We start from the raw sequence: 9,329 nt of genomic DNA, 5'->3' as shown, positions 1-9,329 counted from the left end.
AACATGCCTGAAGGGATTGTCCCTAGTAAATCTTTAGTTTTAAACCTAACATTTAACAAAGTAAAGTGAGAAAGTAAAGTGATTGTCCCTGAAGGATGCAGGGCGGGGAAGTGGAGGGGATGGGGATTAGATATTCCCCGTGGGGAGGGGAGGGGGATTCCCCACCATCCCCGCAGTGGGGAGGGGAAGGGGAAGGGGAGGGGGAAAATTCCCTATAATTAACGTAGTGGTATAATTAACGCCACAACAAAACTGGGTTTTCCATACCGACATTAATTATCGAAGTTTTCTCCAACTCCTCTCAAAACTGGCACAACAAATATTCCATGTAATATTTTTTAAGTTTTCCAAACATCGACCTATTGTTTAATAGAAAGACAGAAGAACAAACAAAATTAAACACAAACTTCCACTTCAGGCAAAGATTACAAAGTACAAGATACCTCTAACGGTCTATGGTCAAGACCATCTATAAAATCACAAACCTAATACTTATTGACGCACAAATATAGCACGACTTATCAGTCCGGGGAGTCTGACTTTCACAAAACATCCGACCGTAGTGGTCAAAGGAACACCGACTTGCACAAAAAGAACAAGTAAATCATGAAGATGACGACAACCCTTGTGGGCTTCTATGGTCTTTGAGATATTGAACAAAACCATCGATATTTTGACTATGGTTCTCATTTTCAGCAGAGAATATCTTTCGTACTGCCCTCGCTTTGGCTCTAAACTCCTCACCCTCAGCTTCCACCATTACCAACTTCAATGTTTTGGCAATGTCATTCCTCGTGAAGGACCCATCACTTTCGTTCCTTGGCACCTCTACACCAATCTTCTTCTCTTCCATCACGCGAGCATTCAACGGCTGGTCTGCTATCATGGGTAAGAGAATAAGAGGCTTCCCAAACCCAAGAGCCTCAATGACTGAGCCCCAACCCCCGTGGCAGAAGAAACCTCCTATTGACGGGTGCGCTAAGAACTTAAGCTGAGGGACCCAACCCTTGCAAACAAGTCCCCGGCCCTTGGTTCGATCCTCGAACCCCATAGGTAGCATCTCCTCGCCCACACCAGGTGGAATTCGGAGTGCCCAAACAAAGGGCAATCCTGATAGTTCTAACCCAAAGGCTATTTCGTGAACTTGCTCTGTAGTATGTAATAACTCACTTCCAAATCCAACATAAACTACGGACCCTGGCATCTGTTGGTCTAGCCATTCGCCCTCTACCCACTTCTCATGCCCACTACTAGTATCTTCTTGTATTGAAGGAGGGAGCAGACCGATAGGAAGAACTGGTTTCTCCAATAACTCACCATAGAGACCTAACCAATCCGGTTCAAACTCAGTGCAACTTCGTAGAGCGATAAGGTCACACCCTTGAAGTGTCGAATAGATCCTGTAATTGACAGACACTCCGGAAACATCTTCTCTTGATAACGCCATAAAACTTCCTCTAGCCTCGTAGGGCCGGTACACCACGTTAGAAGGAAATGGGACCCATGGAGGAACCACAGTATACTGTTCTGGGGATGTACGGATGTCTTTGAAGGGCATCATCTTGGGGGGTGGTGGGCCACTGAATGCACCCATGGCAGCACTAAACGCCCCAAAGAAGGCACATGGGAGCTTGAACTTAGCAGCTATTCGTGAGACCCAGTGAGGGAAGATATCATAGATAATCCAATCTGGAGTTGGGGATACATTTTCAAGGAAAACTGAGAAAGGTTCCTCTAGTCCATCCAATGCCTTTAACAGGTACTGACCCTTGGCTAGAGGAATGTCTCTTGTGGCCTCGGCATCTTTCGGGAGGGCGTTGATGTGAGGGAAGGGAAGCTCCACTAGATTTATGTTGGGGGACAAATATGGAGGGATGTTTGGAAGCCTAGCTATATTTCTAGGGGTAGAAATGAAGGAGATACGGTGACCCCTTTTGGCTAAGCACTTGGAGAGCTCTAGAAAGGGTATTATGTGGCCAAAGGCTAACCATGGGAACATAACAAGGTGAAGCTCTACTTCTTCTGTAATTTCCATTTGTGAGGGAGTTGGAATGATGGCAGTGAGTAACGAATAGATGCGATTTACTCTTTTGGCTAACGCTTGGACAGCTCTGAGAATGGAATACAGGGCTATTTTGGAAACTGAGAGAGAGACCTACGCTTTTTTTGGTAGATAAGGAGGGAGAGACCTCCGATGACAGACCTACCCTTTTTTTGAGTAGACAAGCCAACAATAATTATAGGGTGATGGTCAGCCACACATTATAAGTGTAGTGAGCCACACGCATTATTGTAGGGGGCCCAAACAAATAAGTAGCTTTTATATCAGAGCAGTGGTAGCAGCTTTTCTGACTCCCGCCATGGTCCCTAGCAAGAGAAATTATATGGTGTAAGGCCTTACAACAAGGCTCCGTCGGGTCAAGCGAGAGAAATTATTCGGTGTAAGGCCTTACAAGTTACAACAGCCTTGGTACGGTGGAGGTACGATCAAATATCAAGCATGGCATGGTGGAGGTCTGTTAGATCAAATATCAATGGCGGTCCGTATAGTTTTGAGGCCTTACACACCATATAAAAACTCCGCAAGCAAATCCCTAATGTGAGGGAGTTTAAAAAACCGTAATCCTCATTGGGAACGGGAGTCACATGCGCAGGTGTAGATCTTGGTAAAATGTTGCTTAAATGACCCCAATCCTTTAATTGTATGGACCCAAATGGATTACTTTTGTAAGCCGTGTGATAATTATGAACTTTGAATAATAGGTGCATATAATATTGTTTGTCCATAACGAGATGAGAGGAGTTATGGAATGAAAGTTTTGTTATTCTCTAAATACGGTAGAGCTGTATCCCTCCTCCTCATCATATATATGAGGAAAGTGTTTCTAGTCGGCCGACTAGAAATCATTCTCTAGTCCGCCGACCAAAAACACATGGGTCCCACATTTTTTGTGGTGATCTAAAGCATTCATTTGATAGGTCTCATCATAGATAGGGTGCCCACAAAAAATCAGCTTCATAGGATCCTGTAAGTAAAGCGGAATCATGTGAGCTGTGGTGGTGCCACGTGGCACCCCCTCCTCTATCCCACAATTTTAAAAAGAAGACCATTAGGCATTCAATTTTTATGGTCACATTTAATGCATTCAATTTTTATGGTCATATTTAATTTAGCAATCAATAAAATTTCAGTTTCCTTTTAACTTCTCTAGCCAGGTTTTTTTTTCTTATGGTCATTAAAAAGGGGAAAGTGTGGCATTTACATATTCTCTCTATATCAATCTAGAATTCCAAACGTCTCATTCTATATCTACGAATTTCAAAAGCTTTTTTACGTAAAAAACAACAAGTCTTCTCTTACTAAATTCGTTTAGTATTCCTTGATTTTCACCTATTTGTTTTTCAAGCTAATCTATCTTCTATAGGGCTGCAACTCGAGCCGGGTTTTACCCGACCCGCATCGACCCGACCCGAAAATAGCTTAGGTTGGGTTCAGGTTTCATGGATTTCGGGTCGAGCCGGGTTGAGCATTCAAAAGCCCGCATGAATCTCGGGTCGAGCCGGGTTTGAAGGGGCCCGACCCGACCCGACCCGAGTTACATAAGTTATAGTATGTACATTTTTTTCTATTGTTAGTTAAAAGTTAAAAGTGAAAACCCACGCACCCACTGTTATTGTATGTGAGTGTAATTTCTGCTTGTATGAGTTGAGTTGATTCAAGTGTTTGATTCAGCATCGTTTGATTGTAATTACAACATTGTTTGCTTACAGCATTGTTTGATTCAAGTATAATGTGAGTGTAATTACATCATTGTTTGATTCAAGTGTAATGTGAGTGTAATTTCTGCTTCTATGAGTTGAGTTGCCTTGCCAACAAGAATTTTCCTTAAAAAATTGCGTCAACGTGGAAAAACCCGACCCGACCCGAGATTTATGATGGGTAGGGCCGGGTTTGGGAATCATGGGTTTTCCGGAAAAAAACCCGACCCGACCCGAGATATTTCTCGGGTAGGGTTGGGTTCTCCAAAACCCGACCCGCCCGACCCGAGTTGCAGCCCTAATCTTCTATATTGAACCCAATTAAATCTATAATACATATGGTATATTTATGAGAGAAATAAGGCGATGAATATTTATTCCATAAAACCTTTCTAATTCCACCGATACAATGTTTTCTTTTATGGCAAATAAACGGTATGAATACTTATTCCATAAAACCTTTCTAAATCATCTTCAACTATCCTTCCATGCCTATTCAACTGCTTCTACCAACCGTTCTCCGCCACCTCTTCTCCTGAATCCAATAATCCACTCGAGCTACAACAACGGCAAAGTTCAAAATCAAGGTCTATTATTTCTTCCTTTTTTTCCAACCAATTTGGGCGTATGCCTTTTACTATTTTTTTAATCCAGGGACGGCAAAGGGGATCGTGCTTGCCTAACGGAATCCTCACCGGTAAGGGTTTTGCATTCCCTCCGTATCTCCTTGCATTCCAAAATGTGCAAACGCATAAAATATAAATTTTTCATGATTGTTTCCTATTTTATTTCTCTTCCTATTTTCTCTAAAATATTTATTCCTTATAAATCTGGATTTACTCCTTATAAATGGATTTTATACCTTTCTACAGTTCTATGTGGCATGTTTGATCTCTAGAGAATATCTATTCCTGAAATTTCTCCCTAAACACTTCCACAAAAGAATTTATTTGATACTTTAAAGAGGAATGTTTCCTTAGGGTGGCTGAGATTGTGACTCAAGGTGGCATTCCCACTATGGCATAGTGGGTCCCATTCATGATTGATCTGAACCGTCCATTTTATTTTCATACTTTAAATATTATGTATTTTTTAACTTCATATCTTACACCTCGAATCTCCATTAATTGAATGACTAGAATAATCCGATCAATGTAATGAACGACCTATTTACTGAGGTGAAAAGAAGTGTTTGAGATGGGATACTTGCAAGAGGGATGCTTCCTTGGGGTGTGACAGCACCCAAATACAATGACGCCCACCCACTATCAGATGGTTAGTCCCAAGTTATTGATCTGAACCATCCATTTGATACGACTTGCTTTGGATCTCTTGCAGTCCAAAAATTGCACCAATCATCCCATCTTGACCTCCAATAATGTATATTTTTATTCATTATATTATGTAGAGGGGCTTTTAATTTATAAAAAAAATCCCTTTAAATTACCATAATTATATTATTTCATGATTGTTTCCTATTTTATTTCTCTTCATATTTTCTCTAAAAAAATTTCTCCTTATAAAGCTGTAAGAGATGAATATCATTTAACATTCTCTGTTACAAGGGTTTAACATCTACAGTTGGCATATCCAATCTATAAATTACTTTTACGAGGGCTTAATGGATGATGATAAAACCATGCGTGCAAATATTTGTATCCTAATTCGCTTTTCCTTTTTACCTTTTTTTTTCCTTATATTTGTGTTTATTTTATTATTTGTTGATGAAATAAAACCATGCTGCACAAATGTGAGTTCCTTCTCTTTTATTGGGACCATGTTAGCTCCTTCTCCTTCTATGTTTTTAATTGTTATTATAGAATTAGGGCAGGTTGGTTTTTGTTTTGGTTTGAACTCTTATTAAACTTTTTTTTTTTTTTTTCTGAAGTGGTTTTCTTTCATTTTTATTGATAGGATTGGTTTTAGGAGAAAACTATTTGCTTTATTTGTTTGGTTTCAAAGCATATTTTCTTTTTAAAAACAGCTTTAAAGCATTCTTTCATCGCCCCGTGCATCGCACGGGTCTGCAACTAGTTATTTATAGAAGAGAAAGGGGTGTGTAGGGAGGAGAGGAGAAATAATGAGTGGGAAGAAGGAGAGCATAGTGATGTATTCATCTCCAGGCATTGGGTACATAGTAGAAATGGTGGAGTTTGGGAAGCGCTTCCTTCTCCACCATCCATTCTCCATCATCATCCTCATCGCCGCCGACCCTCCTTTCAACACTGGCTCCACCCAACCTACATTCGTGCCGTCTCCAAATCTCACCCTTCCATCACCTTCCACCGCCTCCCCCCACTTGACAATCATCAACATCATTAGACCTGGCAAATGGGTGGGTCGGGTCGGGTCGACCCGCGGGTCACACGGGTTGCAGGTCAAAATGACCCTCATTCCTACGGGTCAGCAACCTGTGACCCGTACCCAGTGCGGGTGGGTCGGGTCGACCCGCAATTTTTTCCAAAAAAGTTTTTTGATTGGGCGGTGATAAATTCACCCCCTTCCATGTACAAATTCGCCCCCTAATTTTCAAAATTGACTATACAACCTACACCATAGGATGATCCAAACCGTCCATTTGGTGGACCACACCATAGGATGATCCAAACCGTCCATTTGATGAGCCACAACGTAAATAGATCGTGCCCCAAAAATCAATTACTTCGATGAGTAAAGAACTTTTTTTCAGGTGAGTAAAGCAAATCCAAAAAAAAATCAAGATCTTGAGAAATTACAAGCATCAAGAGTCTCAAAAGCTTATCAAAAGCAATCATAAAAACCAACTTATTACTGCAATCTTGATAAGGAAATTGGCCAAGGAAAGAAAAGAAAAGAAAACAGATGAGAGAAGTTGTGGAGGTCGTCAACGAGTAGAGGAGCCCACCGGAATTAGGCAAAGATTGCCAAAGGATATATGACTGTCGGAATTGGTGGGTGGAGTTGTCGGATTTCGGCGAGGGATGCCGGAAAATGGAGATATCCCGAAAATGCACAAAACTCTCTCCTCACTCTCTCTCTCTCTCTCTCTCTCTCTCTCTCTCTCTCTCTCTCTCTCTCTCTCTCTCTCTCTCTCTCTCTCTCTCTCTCTCTCTCTCTCTCTGTATTTCTCAAAAGAAGATGAAGGAGGTTGGTCGGAGGTAGATATAATAACCGGCGGCTCGGATGGTGGCCGGATCGAAGAGAAAACCCTAACTTCCTTTGTTACAGTTCTTCTTCTTCACTTCTCCTGTCACAGAAATAAAAACCCTAACTCTAAAAGGATTAAAAGAGAAAACCCTAACTCCCTGTTTTTTTGGCTTTTGATCTTTTAATCTTGACCTTTGGTTTTTCATCCTTTTAAATGAAAATGGAAAAGTTAAAAAAATTCAAAAGCCACAAAACCCGAGGGTATCCGCGGGTCAACCCGACCCGACCCATGTTTTGGCGGGTTGGGTAACCCGCGGGTCGACTTTCACGGGTCAGGAAAATTCCACCCGTGCCCGCAAATTTGCGGGTGGGCCGGGTCGACCCGCGGGCACTGGTCGGGTTTGCCAGGTCTAAACATCATTCCCCATCCCACAATTTTATAGACCTCGTCTTCGAATTCCTTCGCCAAAACGATCCTCTCATCCTCCAAGCCCTCCAAACCATTTCCTCCAACTAGTCTCCACCACCCCCCCCAACTCAATATCCCTTCCTACTTCTTCACTGCCACCACTGCTGGCCTCTCCGTCCTACTTCACTTTCCCACCTTCCACCGCCAAACCACCGAAAGCATCAAAGACCTTTCCCATCACCTTCAATTCCCTGGGGTACCGCCGATACCCCCAGTAGGTGATTAAGTAGCTGGAAGACATGGGAATAAAGGTATCATTTCAAAAAATTTGCCTAGACAAGATATGCCTTATTTGCAAGATGGAACACCGGTGGATATGGTCTTCAACCCATTAGGAGTACCTTCGCGCTTTACTGGGTACGCCTTATATACCGCTTTTGGGCAACCCTCTCAACAACTAAGAGATCCATTCGAGGAGCACGGGGACTAGTTGAAATAATGAACCTCCCATATTGTATTGGGAGGCTCATTACTTCAATTGAGATAATAAAAAATCATTTCATCCTTTTTGTCGGAACCTTAGGTGGTTCTCGAAAAAAGATAGCGAAAAAAATTATCCCTAGAGTCGAGACTAACAGGAATGTATAAACCAATGCTTCCATGGATGCCCCAAACAATGATCGACCGTCACATTCAAAGCTACCACCACTTTCTCTACATCGCCACTTCTCTCCCCAAAGCCGACGGTATCATCATAAACACATTCCATTCGCTGGAGCCGCGAACATTAAAGACTATATCGGATGGGGCTTGCATTCCTGACGGACCCGCGCCGCCCATCTACCCGATCGGTCCCTTGATTGCATCTAAGGACGACCAAGTGAAGGACTGCTTCTTGTCGTGGCTGGATGCACAGCCTCCTCAGAGCGTGGTTTTCTTGTGCTTTGGGAGTATGGGGCAGTTCTCGGAGGAACAGTTGAAGAATATCGTGGTGGGATTAGAGAAGAGTGGGCAGAGATTCGTGTGGGTAGTGCGCAGTCCCAAAGTCAAAGACGCCGATTTCGATTTGGATACGGTGTTGCCCGAGGGGTTGTTGGAACAGACGAGAGAGAGAGAGAGAGAGAGAGAGAGAGAGAGAGAGAGAGAGGGGTGTAGTGGTGAAATCGTGGGCTCCACAAGTGGTTGTGCTGAGTCGAGAATTGATGGGTGGTTTCGTGACTCACTGCGGGAGTAACTCCATCTATGAAGCGGTGTGTGCTGGGGTTCCCATGTTGGCATGGCCTCTCTATGCGGAGCAGAGGATGAAGAGGGTGATTTTGGTGGAGGAGTGGAAGCTGGGCATGGCAATTGTGGAGGATAAGGAAGTTGTGGTAAATGCGGTCGAGGTGGAGAAAGGAGTGAGAGGGTTGATGGAATCGGAACAAGGGAAGGTTTTGAGAGAGCGGATGGTAGCAATGAGAGAAAGTGCGATGGGCGCATTGAGGGAGGGACGATCGTCTCATGACACCTTAGCCGAGTTGACCACCCGTATATTGAAGCACCACATTTCAAAGGAATTGGACCCCCTGCCACCCTCCCTCGGGTAGATTGTTGCATTATGAGGTGTGGTCTTCCTTACCATGGAATACCCTCTCTCTCTCTCTCTCTCTCTCTCTCTCTCTCTCTCTCTCTCTCTGAACCGAATCTGCGGCTTGCTTGTATCTCTCTCTGTATTTTTTCTCTATGTATGGATGAAGCGAATGTGCGGTTGCTTGAATGATTACATGAGGTGAGGATAGATTTGTCACACCCCAAACCGAGACTGTCTCAAGCATGGGACAGCGCCATACATCCGTGAACACAAGTTCACAAACATGCTAGGCTCTTAACATGCAATATACATAGCATAACTAAACTAAATAATCTCATAAATAAATAAACTGGGAATGGTAAAATAAATGTCGAATCTGGAGTACAATGAATGATTAAATAAATCAAGTAGTTGAAAGTTTACAACTACTGTTCAAAATCTGTAATGTAAATAAGAAAGAGTGAG

The 9,329-nt window shown here is 42.9% G+C and overlaps 2 pseudogenes; one reads left to right on the top strand and one right to left on the bottom strand.

The window, feature by feature from the left end:
- Positions 1-388: 388 nt before the first annotated feature.
- Positions 389-2,283, bottom strand: LOC143884333 (UDP-glycosyltransferase 91C1 pseudogene; annotated as a pseudogene).
- A 3,556-nt stretch (positions 2,284-5,839) lies between these two features.
- On the top strand, positions 5,840-8,880 carry LOC143882714 (UDP-glycosyltransferase 88F3-like; annotated as a pseudogene).
- Positions 8,881-9,329: the final 449 nt, after the last annotated feature.

This window comes from Tasmannia lanceolata, unplaced genomic scaffold (assembly GCF_043159265.1).
Source record: "Tasmannia lanceolata isolate RefF3 unplaced genomic scaffold, GAP_Taslan_0.1 ptg000008l, whole genome shotgun sequence".
In the NCBI taxonomy this organism is placed as follows: domain Eukaryota; kingdom Viridiplantae; phylum Streptophyta; class Magnoliopsida; order Canellales; family Winteraceae; genus Tasmannia; species Tasmannia lanceolata.
Note: the sequence above shows the minus strand (reverse complement) of the source record. Positions and strands in the feature narration are given on the sequence as shown.